This window comes from Zea mays, chromosome 4 (genome assembly GCF_902167145.1).
Source record: "Zea mays cultivar B73 chromosome 4, Zm-B73-REFERENCE-NAM-5.0, whole genome shotgun sequence".
Classification (NCBI taxonomy): Eukaryota; Viridiplantae; Streptophyta; class Magnoliopsida; order Poales; family Poaceae; genus Zea; species Zea mays.
This window is the reverse complement of record NC_050099.1, coordinates 70,431,292-70,446,363: the sequence shown is the minus strand read 5'-3', so window position 1 is coordinate 70,446,363 and position 15,072 is coordinate 70,431,292.

Sequence of the window (15,072 nt, the reverse complement as noted above, 5' to 3'; positions counted from 1 at the left end):
TTAGCAATGTTGAACCAGCTAACAACGGATAGCTAACAATTAATTAGTTCATTAGCTAACAGGTTCTAAACCCCTCAGATAATTTCAGCTACTAACTATTAGTTTTAGACATTTCGAACAAACCTAATTTATCACGATTATCTAAATATTGATGGGCTTAAGTGATGAGGATGAGAAAGTCTACTTGGTTTAGATTTTAGAAAGTGATGATTTTTTCTTGTCACGATGGATTTTACATTCATTTTGATTTAGACAATTTTTACACAAGCAAAACTTTTGATGATCAAAAACTGTTTCCAATGGCTAGAATCTGGCCAAAATTTGAAACAAACAGGCCAGATGACTCAACCGTAAGCATATGTATAAATTTGATCTGAGTTCATCCAATAATTAAGGCTTAAGGCTTGTTAGAGAAGATTAAATCTCTCCCTAGTCAAAATTAAATAGAAAAGGATTTAATTTCTCTTAATTTTTTTTGATCTAAATGTAATCAAACAAAGCATTAAACGGTTAAGAATATCTTTTTTACAAATATATAGCTGGACACGAGACAAAAAAAAGCGTCAAAGAGTTTTTTTTATAAAATTTATGAGACAAAGAGACTAGATTTAATTTGTGAATATATAGACAGATAGATTATGTACAGGAACATGCTCTATTTTGTACGGAGCTTGAAAAGAGATTCGGGTGAGGCTGCTAGCAAGGGTCATCAAACCCGTCGATAAATTCGGTTAACCAACTAATTAATCGGTAATCGGTCCCTGCGGGTTTAGCCGTATCACCCGTTTATCCATTTGAATTTAATATATTTTTATCAATTTTAAACAAATTTGATATCAATTTTTCTATAAATAATATATATTGTTTTAAAACTTTCCATTTAAAACAAATAGACACTACCGATTTCAAACTAAAAATCAAATAAATTATGAAAAATAAAAATCGATCGATTTTACTAATTAGTCGCCCCTAGCTGTCCTAGGTAGGGATAAACCAGTGGCCTCTAGTAGCTAGGTTTTGAGAATTTTCTTCCTTTTAACTTCAAATCTTTTAATTTGTGATAATATTTGAGTCATCTTTTATTTAAACTTTGTGACATCAATATACTTTATTTGCCAAATGCAAGTGGTTCGGTTTCTTTATACGTGTTTGTCGGGTACCGTAATTAAGGGTACCCCCGATGCTCCTTAATCCGGCTGGAAAACATCTCCAGAACAAACCATACACGGCTGATAAAGCACGGTTCAAGTCAAGGCCACGTCTACCGAGGGACACGACCTCATCCGAGCCCAGCCTCGGGCAGGAACAGTAGTCCCGGACGGATTCACGCCTTGCCCGAGGGTCCCCTCAGTCGGCAGACGCACCCTCGGCTCGCCCGAAGCCCAACCTGGGCAGACTTTGTCGTGCAGCGACCTTGGCCAAATCGCCTTACAAGCCGACCGTATCGCATGCGCATTTAATGCGGGGATCGCCTGACACCTTATCCTGACACGCGTGTCTCAGTCGGTAAGGTCGAAGTGACCGCAGTCACTTCGCCCCTTTACTGACCGATCTGACAGGAAAACAGCGTTGTTCGCCCCGCTCCGGCTACCGTGCCAACCACCAGGATAAAACTGAGTCACGATCTCCCACGAGTTCGGCCTCGGGCGCAACAGGGAGCTCCGCCTCGCCCGACCTCAGACCTCGGCCTCGGAAGAAGATCTCCACCTCGCCCAACCCCAGGCCTCGGCCTCGGGAAGAGTCACAACCTCGCCCGAGCCCAGCCTCGGCCTCGAGAGAAGTCTCCGCCTCGCCCGACCTGGGCCTCGGACCGACTACGCTACAGGGGATACATCATTACCCTACTCCTAGCTAGCTGCCTCAGGCTATAAAGGAACAAGACCGGTGTCCCATCTAAGGTTACTCCGGTAATAGGTAATGATGGTTCCCCGCGTGCGCCCATGACATTGGTTGCTCTCAAACTCCCTACGGAAGCAAGACAACGTCAGCAGGATCCATGCCGCCCGACAGCTGTGCTTCTACAGGGCTCAAGGTGCTTCTCCGACGGCCACGTTAGCCCGTCTACAGGGCTCAAGGCGCTTCTCCGACAGTCACGATAGCACATAGCTACACCCCATTGTACAGCTGGGCATCTCCTTGTGTCTATAAAAGGGGATGTACAGGGCCTTCCTAAGGCAGGTCGACGAGGGACGACGGGGGGTTGACGTTCACGTTAACACACGTCTAGGCGGAGCAGACGAGACGGGCAGAGACGGACGCACGCAGGGGCTCTCTCTCTCTCTCTCTCTCTCTCTCTCTCTCTCTCTCTCTCTCTCTCTCTCTCGCTATCGCCCTCGCTCCCTCGCAACGCTTGTAACCCCTACTACGAGCACCCCGGTGCGAGATAACATAAGCCTCATTTCTCCTCTTGTGTTCCATCTTACATCAACCCATCTGGGCAGGGACACGCAACAACAAATTTACTTGTCGGTTGATGGTCCCCGCGGGTCCAAAACGCCGACATTTGGCGCGCCAGGTAGGGGCTCGCTGCGTGTTAGCGAACGCTTTCCCGTTGAGTTCCAGATGGGTAGCCTCCAGCAGCCTCTTCAGCCGGGGACGCTGCTCCGCTTCGGGAGTCTCGAGTTCATGTCCCTTGACAGCAGCTACGACATGGTACTCCTCCCCCCGCAGCGCGACAACAACAACGATCGTCGGCCCGCCCGGCAGCGGCGAACTCGACGACGACTTCCCACCGTGGCAGAAGAGGAACACCCGGGTTTGCTCCGCCACCCTCCTCGCCGAAGGAGGAGGAGACAGGGCAACTGTGGCCATGCAGGAGGTGGCACCTCGTTGGCTGTCGGGCTAGAGCGAGTCGACGACGCCGGCACCCCTGCGGGGGCCATGTCGTGTGTTGTCCTCGCACCTGAGACAACGACGGGTATCGCTTCCCCGCTCCGTGCCAACCCCAAGCGGACTAATGATGCCAGCACCCTCGCAAAGGACGTGCTGGGCGTTAGCCTCGTACTTGAGATAACGGTGCAGTCCGTCCCCGACGCGACTTCGCCACCGTCCCTCGACCAAGAGGTACCGTCCGTTTTCCACCCCGTCCCTTTTAGATTCAGCTTCGATCCACCAAGCGACCCCGCTTCGGTGAGCGCTTTCGCAAGGGCATACCCTGACCTTCCAGGGTATCATATGTGGTCATCTTGGGACCGACTGACGACCGTCTCAACCTCCGGACCCACGGGTTCCGAGGAAGACGACGACTCTGACTTCGGTTGGGATTTCTCCGGACTCAGTGATCCCAGTGACATGCGAGACTTCATGTCCGCATGTGACTGTTGCCTCTCCGGCTGCTCTGACGATGGCTATAGCCTCGGCAACGGGGGTTGCGACCCAAGCCGCGAGTGTTTCCACATCGATCAGGGGATCACGGCGAGGACAACCACCTCGGCATGCCGCAAGATGACAACGCCCATGTGCCTGCGTCTCGCGTTGACATCCCGCGGGAGCTAGCTGTGGTCCCAGTCCCTGCGGGGGGTCAGGACACACAACTCGAGCAATTCCACGAGATGTAGGCCAGGCTCAACGAAGAAGCATGGTAGCTTGTGCAGCTCCGACAAAACATCGAGCAGGAGTGGGCAGGCCGAGCACTTGCCGGAGGAGCGCCTCATCGGGCCTGAGATGTCCAACGCTGTGTCGTTGACGATGCCAGGGCAGGGCTGCCCCCGGCCTTCAGCGGGGTCGGCCAGAATCTAGCTGCAGCGGCGATGCTACTCCGAGCAATGTCGGAGCCGTCCACCACCGAGGGCGGCGTATCCAGGGTGAACTCAAGGGTCTCCTGGAAAACGCAGTGGTCCGACAAGCCGAGAGCTCTGCCTCCCGAAGGCAAGGGTGCCCCTCGGAGCTTCGCGCAACGTCCTCCCGACTCATGCGGGACGCCTCGGTCTGCACCGGGCGCACGCGGGACGGGACGCCTGCAGCCCCGGATCGCCTCGGCGACGAGCACCACCGCCGCAATCGTCGAGCCCGCCTCGAAGAGAAGGTGCGCCAAGGCTACCACCCCAGGCGCGGAGGACGCTACGACAGTGAGGAGGACCGGAGCCCCTCGCCCGAACCGCCAGGGCCGAGGGTCTTCAGCTGGGCCATACGACGGGCGCTGTTCCCAGCCCGGTTCCGAGCCCCGACTACCATCACCAAATACTCAGGGGAGACAAGGCTAGAGTTGTGGTTTGCGGATTACCGACTGGCATGCCAGTTGGGAGGGACGAATGACGACAACCTCATCATCCGCAACCTCCCCCTATTCCTCTCCGACGCTGCCCGGGCATGGCTAGAGCATCTGCCTCCTGCGCAGATCTCCGACTGGGACGACCTGGTCAAGGCCTTCGTGGGAAACTTCCAAGGTACGTACGTGTGCCCTGGGAACTCATGGGACCTCCGAAGCTGCCGCCAGCAGTCAGGGGAATCCCTGCGAGAGTACATCCGGCGGTTTTCGAAGCAGCGCACCGAGCTGCCCAACATCACCGACTCGGACGTCATCAGGGCATTCCTCGCCGGCACCACGTGCTGGGACCTGGTGAGCAAGCTGGGGCACAAGACTCCCACCAAGGCGAGCGAATTGATGGACATCGCCACCAAGTTCGCCTCTGGTCAGGAGGCGATCGAAGCCATCTTCCGGAAGGACAAGCAGCCTCAAGGAAGATAGAAGGAAGACGCCCCCGAGGCGTCCGTCCAGCGTGGCTCGAAAAAGAAGGCCAAGAAGAAGGCGCAAGCAACGCGCGACACCATTGATGCGGATCTCGTCGCTGCTGCCGAGCACAGGGATCCTCGGAAGCCCCCCGGAGGAGTCAACACGTTTGACAAGATGCTCAAGGAGTCGTGCCCCTATCACAGGGGTCCCGTCAAGCACACCCTTGAGGAATACGACATGCTCCAGCGCTACTTCGTCAAAGCGGGACCCTCGGCAGAAGGTGGCAAGGACCAAAGCAACAACAAGAAGGGGGCGACAAGGATGAGGAGTTCCCGGAGGTCCGCGACTGCTTCATGATCTACGACGGACAGGTGGCAAACGCCTCGGCTCGGCACCGCAAGCAGGAGCGTCGGGAGGTCTGCTCGGTGAAGGTAGCGGCGCCGGTCTACCTAGACTGGTCCGACAAGCCCATCACCTTCGACCAAGGCGACCACCCCGACTATGTGCCGAGCCCAGGAAGGTACCCGCTCGTCGTCGACCCCGTCATCAGCAACGCTAGGCTCACCAAGGTCCTCATGGACAGAGGCAGCAACCTCAACATCATCTACACCGAGACCCTAGGGCTCTTAGGGATAGATCTGTCCACAATCCGGGCCGGTGCAGCGCCCTTTCACGGGATCGTCCCCGGTAAGCGCGTCTTGCCCCTTGGGCAACTTGATTTGCCCGTCTACTTCGAAACTCCCTCCAACTTCCGCAGGGAAACCCTCACGTTCGAGGTGGTCGGGTTCCGAGGAACCTATCATGTGGTGCTGGGGAAAACATGCTACGCCAAGTTCGTGGTCGTCCCCAACTACACATACCTCAAGCTCAAGATGCCGGGCCCCAAGGGAATCATCACCGTCGGATCCACGTACCGCCACGCCTACGAGTGCGACATGGAATGCGTGGAGTACGCTGAGGCCATCGCCGAGTCCGAGGCCCTCATCGCCGACCTAGATTGCCTCTCCAAGGAGGCGCCTAATGCGAAGCGCCACGCCGGCAACTTCGAACCAGCTGAGGCGGTTAAGACCGTCTCTCTTGACCCCAGCAACGACGCCGACAAGCAAGTCAGGATCGGCTCCGAGCTCGACCCCAAATAGGAAGCAGTGCTCGTCGACTTTCTCCGTGCAAATGCCGAAATTTTTGCGTGGAGTCCCTCGGACATGCCAGGCATACCGAGGGATGTCGCCGAGCACTCGCTGGATATCCGAGCTGGAGCCCGACCCGTGAAGCAGCACCTGCGCCGCTTTGACGAAGAGAAGCGCAGGGCCATAGGCGAGGAGGTCCACAAGCTGATGGCTGCAGGGTTCATCAAAGAGGTATTCCATCCCGAATGGTTAGCTAACCCTGTGCTTGTGAAGAAAAAGGCGGAAAATGGAGGATGTGCGTAGACTACACTGGTCTAAACAAAGCATGTCCGAAGGTTCCCTACCCTCTGCCTCGCATCGATCAAATTGTGGACTCCACTACTGGGTGTGAAACCCTGTCATTCCTCGACGCCTATTTAGGTTATCACCAAATCAAGATGAAAGAATCCGACCAGCTCGCGACTTCTTTCATCACACCCTTTGGCATGTACTGTTATATTATTATGTCGTTTGGCTTGAGGAATGCAGGTGCAACCTACCAAAGGTGCATGAACCATGTGTTCGGGGAGCACATCGGCCGAACGGTCGAGGCATACGTCGACGACATCGTTGTTAAGACAAGAAAAGCCTCCGACCTCCTCTCCGACCTCGAAGTAACTTTCGGGTGCCTGCGTGCAAAAGGCGTAAAGCTCAATCCCGAGAAGTGTGTCTTCGGAGTCCCCCGAGGCATGCTCCTGGGGTTCATCATCTCCGAAAGAGGCATCGAGGCCAACCCGGAGAAAATCGTAGCCATCACCAACATGGGACCCATCAAGGATCTAAAAGGAGTACAAAGGGTCATGGGATGCCTTGCGGCTCTGAGCCGCTTCATCTCGCGCCTCGGTGAGAAAGGATTGCCCTTGTACCGCCTCTTAAGGAAGGTCGAGCGCTTCACTTGGACCCCCAAGGCCGAGGAAGCCCTTAGAAACTTAAAGGCACTCCTTACTAACGCGCCCATCTTGGTGCCCCCCGCTGCAGGAGAAGCCCTCTTGATCTACGTAGCCGCAACCACTCAGGTGGTCAGCGCCGCAATCGTAGTCGAGAAAGACGAGAAGAGGGGCATGCACTGCTCATCTAGAGGCCGGTCTACTTCATCAGTGAGGTGCTATCCGAGACCAAGATCCGCTACCCACAAATTCAGAAGCTACTGTACGCAGTAATTCTGACACGGCGAAAGTTGCGACACTACTTCGAGTCTCATCCGGTGACTGTGGTGTCATCCTTCCCCCTAGGAGAGATCATCCAGTGCCGTGAGGCCTCGGGTAGGATAGCAAAATGGGTAGTGGAACTCATAGGCGAAACAATTTCATGTGCCCCTCGGAAGGCCATAAAGTCCCAAGTCTTGGCGGACTTCCTGGCTGAATGGGTCGACACCCAATTGCCGACAGCTCCAATCCAGCCCGAACTTTGGACCATGTACTTCGATGGGTCACTGATGAAAATAGGAGCAGGTGCTGGCCTGCTCTTCATCTCACCCCTCGGGAAACATGTGCGCTACGTGTTGCGCCTCCATTTTCCGGCGTCGAACAACGTGGCCGAGTGCGAGGCTTTGGTTAATGGGTTTTGCATCGCCATCGAGCTAGGGGCTTGGCGCCTTGACGCTCGGGGCGACTCGCAGCTTGTCATTGACTAAGTCATGAAGAACTCCCACTGTCGCGATCAAAAAATGGAGGCCTATTGTGACGAAGTTCGGCGCTTGGAGGATAAGTTCCACGGGCTGGAACTCAACCATGTTGCTCGACGGTACAACGAGACCGCTGATGAGCTAGCTAAAATAGCCTCGGGGCGAACGACGGTTCCCCCGGACGTCTTCTCCAGGGACATATATCAACCATCCGTGAAACTCGACGACGCGCCCGAGCCCGACGAGACCTCGGCCCAGCCCGAGGTACCCTCGGCCGCCGAGGGTGAGGCCTTGCGCATCGAGGAACAGCGGAATGGGGTTGCGCCAAACCAAAACTGGTAGACCCCGTACCTGCAATATCTCCTCCGAGGAGAGCTGCCCCTCGACAAGGCCGAAGCTCGGCGCGCCAAGTCGTTCGTTTTACTGGGTGATGAAAAGGAGTTGTACCACCGCAGCCCCTCAGGCATTCTCCAACGGTGCATATCCGTCGCCCAAGGACAACAGCTACTACAAGAAATACACTCAGGGGCTTGCGGTCACCATGCAGCACCTCAGACCCTCGTCGAAAACGCTTTCCGACAAGGTTTCTACTGGCCAACCGCAGTGGTCGACACCACTAGGATTGTACGCTCCTGCAAAGGATGTCAATTCTACGCGAGACAGACACACCTGCCCGCTCAGACCCTGCAAACAATACCCATCACTTGGTTGTTTGCCGTATGGGGTCTGGACCTCGTTGGTCCCTTGCAGAAGGCACCCGGGGGCTTCAATCACCTGCTGGTCGCCATCGACAAATTCTCCAAGTGGATCGAGGTCCGACCCTTAACCAGCATCAGGTCCGAGCAGGCGGTGGCGTTCTTCATAAATATTATCCATCGCTTTGGGGTCCCGAACTCCATCATCATCGACAATGGCACGCGGTTCACTGGGAAGAAGTTCCTGGACTTCTGCGAAGACCACCACATCCGTGTGGACTGGGCTGTCGTGGCTCACCCAATGACAAATGGGCAGGTGGAGCGCGCCAACGGTATGATTTTGCAGGGACTAAAGCCGAGGATCTACAACGACCTCAACAAGTTCGGCAAGCGGTGGATAAAAGAGCTACCCTTGGTGGTTTGGAGTCTGAGGACGACGCCGAGCCGGGCCACGGGTTTCTCGCCGTTCTTTCTAGTCTATGGGGCCGAGGCCATCCTACCCACGGACTTAGAATATGGTTCCCCGAGGACAAAAGCTTACGACGACCAAAGCAACTAGACCAACCGAGAAGATTTGTTGGACCAGCTGGAAGAGGCTCGGGACGTGGCCCTACTACACTCGGCGCGGTATCAACAGTCCCTGCAATGCTACCACGCCCGAAGGGTTCGGCCCCGAGGCTTCCAAGTGGGAGACTTGGTACTTCAGCTGCGACAAGACGCCCGAGGGCGCCACAAGCTTACCCCTCCCTGGGAAGGGCCCTTCATCATCGCCAAGATTTTGAAGCCCGGGACATACAAGCTGGCCAATGATCAAGGCGAGGTCTACAGCAACGCTTGGAACATCCAACAGCTACGTCGCTTTTACCCTTAAAATGTTTCAAGTCGTTTATATACCTTGCTTTCTTTACATGCATAAATAAAGTCTAACCATCAAGGAAGGATCAACCTTGCCTCGGCAAAGCCCGACCCTCCCTCAGGGGCTAGAAGGGGGGAACCCCCTCTGCGTCAAAATTTTCCTCGGAAAAGTCTTTTGCCAGAACGTCTTTCGTGCTTTTCGACTGCGTCGGTAACAGAATCCTGAAGACGAGCGAGAGAGACCTTGAACGGCAAGGCCGACCGAGCTGAGGGACTCCTACGCCTCTGGGATACGGATACCTCACTCGTCACCTTCCGCGAAAAGTAGCTCACGCTCGGATAAGCGACTCTGCTACCGAACAAGTCCTAACGCTCGAAAACTTTTCTGCCAGAACGACTTTCGTGCCGTTCCGACTATGTCGATAACGGAATCCTAAAAACGACGAGGGACCACGTAAGCGGCAAGGCCGACCGAGTCGAGGGACTCCTATGCCTCCGGGATACGGATACCTCACTCATCACCTTCCGTGAAAAGTGACTCACGCTCGGACAAGGGATTCTGCTACCGAACAAGTCTTAACACACGAAATGAGAGGAAAGAAAACGCAGCTTTATAATCCGACGATTAAATGCTTAGGCCTCGGCGGCCGCGAAAAACATACACATGCTTAGAAACTGTTCTTGCAGGCTCAGACATCGGCAGGGGGAGGAGCAGCACGCTCGGTGTCATTTCCACCCTCGGCAGAATCTGGCGTGGCCCCAGGCGACGACACGGGCGGAAGGACCTCCACCTCGAAGGAGGAAGCCAGCGCCGCACTTGGATCCTCGACAGCCGTGTCAAGCCTCTGGACCTCGGCTAAGGCAACCTCTTCTTCGTCGGGTAAGCAATACCCCTCGCTAACCCGCTCCAGATCCACGTCGTAGTGGGAAGCGAGCACGGCGAAGGCCCGCCTGACGCCGTGGTGCAGCGCCCCGCGGAGTCTGTTGCGCACATGGCCGCCCAAGGCCCACAGATGACTCTAGGGGGAGCTACCCGAGGGGACGCCGTCGAGGCCAAAGGCCTGGCAGAAAGCCGAGATAGCCTCGGACATGGCCACACGCTCGGCCTCCTTCTGCTCAGCCGCCTCGGCAAGCGCCTTGCAGTTCTTGACGGCCTCGTCAAGAGCCGTCTCAAACCCTGTAGACAGCAGGACAACATTCTTCAGACGCAAGAAGAAGAATGGAGACAAAAACAAAGTCACAGAGCGGGCAAAACATACCCTCGGCCCGGGCACGCCGCTATGAGGCCATGCCTCGGGCAAACCCGACGACCACAGCCAGACCCTCCGCAAGGGTCCCGGCCCGAGCGGTCGCCTCGGATCTAGAAAGGGGGAAGCCCCCTCTGCGTCAAAACTTTCCTCGGAAGTTTTTCGCCAAAACGACTTTCGTGCCTTTCCACTGCGTCGACAGCAGAATCCTAATGACGAGCAAGAGAGACCTTGAGCGGCAAGGCCGACCGAGCCGAGGGACTCCTATGCCTCCGGGATACGGATACCTCACTCGTCACCTTCAGCGAAAGGTAGCTCACGCTCGGATAAGTGATTCTGCTACCGACGAACAAGTCCTAATGCTCGAAACAAGAGGAAAGAAGCACGACTTTATACCCAAATGTTCAGGCCTCAGCAGCCACAAAAAACAAACACACATACTTGGGATAACAATGGTACCTAGACTCAGACGTCGGCAGCGCCCTCGGCGGTTGTCCCGACCTACGGCAGATGTCTTAGTACCTAAAGCTATTACACTTTGCTCTCAAGAGGGTACCATTACAAACGGGACCCTGGGTCCATTCCCGCAGGAATGAACAACCTCCACACTGGAAGGCCTGCGGGATAACAAACTCCAGGTGGCTCGCCGGCGACCACTGCACCAGCAGCGCGACAACGACCTCCGCCTCGGACGGCTAGACAACAGCAGCAATGGCCTCAGGGAAAACGCTACTGCTGAAAGGCCATCGTTCGCGTCCCCTCACGGGGGACGAGAACCAGCCATTAAAGCCAAAGAGCCGGAGGCCCCGAGCGCAGGTGGCACTGACGGTCTCGTCGGCGGAGGCGACCGCTGCGGTGGGAAGCCTCACCAGCGGTGACCACCACTTCAGCACCGGCGACAGCAGCCACCTGCGCACGGCACGACCATCGCCCGGACGGAGGATGGACAGTTGCACCCTGGCCAGGCAGCAACAGTTCGCCTTCCCCCGCATGGCTGGAGGACGCCTCTTCCGCAGAGCTGGAGGATGCCCTTCTCCCCCTAATGCTGGAGGAAGAAGCGGGTCGCCGGCCCACGCGGAGACAGGCCCCAACTCGGAGCGCCCTCCTCCCCAGCCCGGATGATAAACATCCTTGAAGCTGAGGGCGGGTCAGAGGCCACAGCCCGACTTGCTTCTCCCCACCACAAGGCCGGTGATCATCCCTACGGATGACCATTGGTGAGGGACTGCAGCCGGGCTGCATGATGAAAATCCTTAAAGCCGAGCGGTGATTGAAGAGCGCCAACCCCACGGGGTCGCTCTCCTCAAACAACAGCAAAAAGAAGGCAACACAGGTGCACCCCATCTGGGGGCTCGGAAGGTGGAAGGGCGCGATGAATGCAAGAAGTGTGAAGGCATGGTTACTGCCCGGGGGATCGGTCCCTTTTTAAAGGCAGATCTCCTCACTCGCACCTTCAAGCGTCACGGGCAAGGTCTTCACCAACGCGCTCCAGGGTTCTCACCCTCCGACGCGGGGGCTGGGTCCCACACGTCATGCGAGCGAACCCAAAACAGAAGAAGCCAAATCGCCGCACATGAAGCATGTAACCGCTTCGCGGTTATAAGCATCCCCCATCCTCGCTGAAACCAGCGGTCGAAAGGGTGGACCGCCACGCAGGAAGCATGCAACCGCACCACGGTTGTACACCCTTTCAGCTCTGTCGCATCCGGCGGACCAGCATGGAGGCCCGGGCCCACATGTCATGTAACCGGCGCAACGGTTACTGCGTACAAGGAAATCGCATCGCCACTCGCGCCAATGCCGCGTCTTCTCGACTGCGAAACCAGTACCACGACTCGAGGCAGCCCTGCGCGTGACGCAACATTGCCAATTGAGTGCAACGATCACGGGTCAGTCAGCCGCGGGGAGAGGCGCGACGGTCGATATGGCCAAAAGCGAACCGACAGTAATTGCAGCAGCAGGCGGGCGGAAGCAGTGGTCCAATCACCTATAGGCTCGCACCCTCTTCAGAAACGGCAGGGGAGCCCTCTCCCACGGAGTAAAGATGACGCGCCCGTGTTCTGTTCCTCGAACAGCTCGCGCACGCGCAACAGGCGCCCCACGAATCACCCGTCCCATCGCATTAACTCCTTGGCAGGGCAAGCGACACCTCCGGCAGGAGAAACGGGCGCCGTTTCGCCTCCATCATGATGACCGCGTCAAAAAAGGTGCGTCGCCTTATTAAAATTAATGTCCTTTTTCTTTCCCTCTCTCTCTCTCTTGCCACAGGGACCAGGAAAGGGGTATTTCGAAAAATGATCCTTCCCAGCGAAGGAAACGGGCCCCGAGCCCTCCTACTGATCAGGGGTTCGAAGGTTGCGCCCTCCGGGGTTCGGCAACCGCCCCAGAGCACTCGGGCTCTGTGCCCTTTACTGATCAGGGGTTCGAAGGCTGGCCCCTCGGAAGGGATCGACAGCCGCCCCAGAGCACGCAGAGTCAGGGATGACCCTGGGTACGTCCGTTACATGGCCGAGGCTCGGGCTACGCTCCCGAGGTACCCTAGGACATTTCCGAGACCAGCAGGAACGATTTATAACGGAATCCCACCGGAGGGAGGCATCGAGCCCTCGGACCCTATCGAATGGGTTCGGGTCCGGCAAATCACCAGCAGGTACTTTTGGAGCGCGCCTCTGGGCCACTAGCCGACCCTTATCGAACGGGGCTCGGGCGTCCACTCGGATCACCCGCTAGCAACTCACCGGAAACACCATGTTCGGTGCCCTCCGAGGGTAACATGGCGCTTTTCCCCCCTTCCTCCTTGCGGAAAGGCGACGAAGGGGCATACAATAAAAGTCGAGACGGTCCTTGATCGTTCTCTCGCTTCGTGCAGAGGCTTGGGGGCTGCTCTCGCACCAGGCTACGGCCGAACCGTTGACCACATCAACAAACCAGCGTGAAAACTCGAAACCTGACCATGCACCCGGGCTACGGCCCGACCGCATGAGGGAACAACAAGGCCGACCGAGGCATCGCAAAAAGAATTAAGACCTCAGAGGAGTCAAACCACTCCTCCGAGGCCTCGGGGGCTACACCCGGCGGATGCGCTCGCGCGCACCCACCAGAACAGAATATAACCGAGAAGAGCCGGTCCCCTTGCAAAAATCCGGCAGAACCTCCAAGCGAGTGCCCGCACTCCCTTGGAGGCTCGGGGGCTACTGTCGGGTACCGTAATTAGGGCTACCCCTGATGCTCCTTAATCCGACTGGAAAACATCTCCAGAACAAACCATACACGGCTGATAAAGCACGGTTCAAGTCAAGGCCACGTCTACCGAGGGACACAACCTCATCCGAGCCCAGCCTCGGGCAGGAACAGTAGTCTCGGACAGATTCACGCCTCGCCCGAGGGTCCCCTCAGTCGGCAGAAGCACCCTCGGCTCGCCCGAAGCCCAACCCGGGCAGACTTTGTCGTGCAGCGACCTTGGCCAAATCGCCTTACCAGCCGACCGTATCGCATGCGCATTTAATGCGGGGATCGCCTGACACCTTATCCTGACACGCGTGCCTCAGTCGGCAAGGTCGAAGTGACCGCAGTCACTTCGCCCCTTTACTGACCGATCTGACAGGAAAATAGCGCTGTTCGCCCCGCTCCGGCTACCGTGCCAACCACCAGGATAAAACTGAGTCACGATCTCCCACGAGTTCGGTCTCGGGCGCAACAGGGAGCTCCGCCTCGCCCGACCTCAGGCCTCGGCCTCGGAAGATCTCTGCCTCGCCCGACCCCAGGCCTCGGCCTCGGCCTTGGGAAGAGTCACAACCTCGCCTGAGCCCAGCCTCGGCCTCGGGAGAAGTCTCCGCCTCGCCCGACCTGGGCCTCGGACCGACTACGCTACAGGGGATACATCATTACCCTACTCCTAGCTAGCTGCCTCAGGCTATGAAGGAACAAGACCGGTGTCCCATCTAAGGTTACTCCGGTAACAGGTAATGATGGTTCCCCGCGTGCGCCCATGACGCCGGTTGCTCTCAAACTCCCTACGGAAGCAAGACAACGTCATCAGGATCCATGCCGCCCGACAGCTGTGCTTCTACAGGGCTCAAGGTGCTTCTCCGACGGCCACGTTAGCCCGTCTACAGGGCTCAAGGCGCTTCTCCGACAACCACGATAGCACAAAGCTACACCCCATTGTATAGCTGGGCATCTACTTGTGTCTATAAAAGGAGATGTTCAGGGTCTTCCTAAGGCAGGTCGACGAGGGACGACGGGGGGTTGACGTTCACGTTAACACACGTCTAAGCGGGGCAAACGAGACGGGCAGAGACGGACGCACGCAGGGGCTCTGTCTCTCTCTCGCTCTCACCCTCGCTCCCTCGCAACGCTTGTAACCCCTACTACGAGCACCCCGGTGCGAGATAACATAAGCATCATTTCTTCTCTTGTGTTCCATCTTGTATCAACCCATCTGGGCAGGGACACGCAGCAACAAATTTACTGGTCAGTTGACCGTCCCCGCGGGTCCGAAACGCCGACAGTGTTGTCGATTTATTAATTCATTGACTGAATTATTGGTCTTATCAGTCGATTAATTAGTTTCGTGTCGTTTCAATTCAAAAATTGGTTTGGATGTGAATTTGGTCGATTTCTATCGATTTATCGATTCAATGACCGATTAATGACAAATTTATCGGTCTTATCGGTCGATTAATCAATTTCGAGCCGTTTCAAATCAAAAATTGGTCTTGATGTGAATTTAGTCGGTTTCTATCTGTTTCTCTCGATTTATCGCGATTAATCGGATATTATCTACCGCTTTTTGGAAGTAACCGATTTGGTG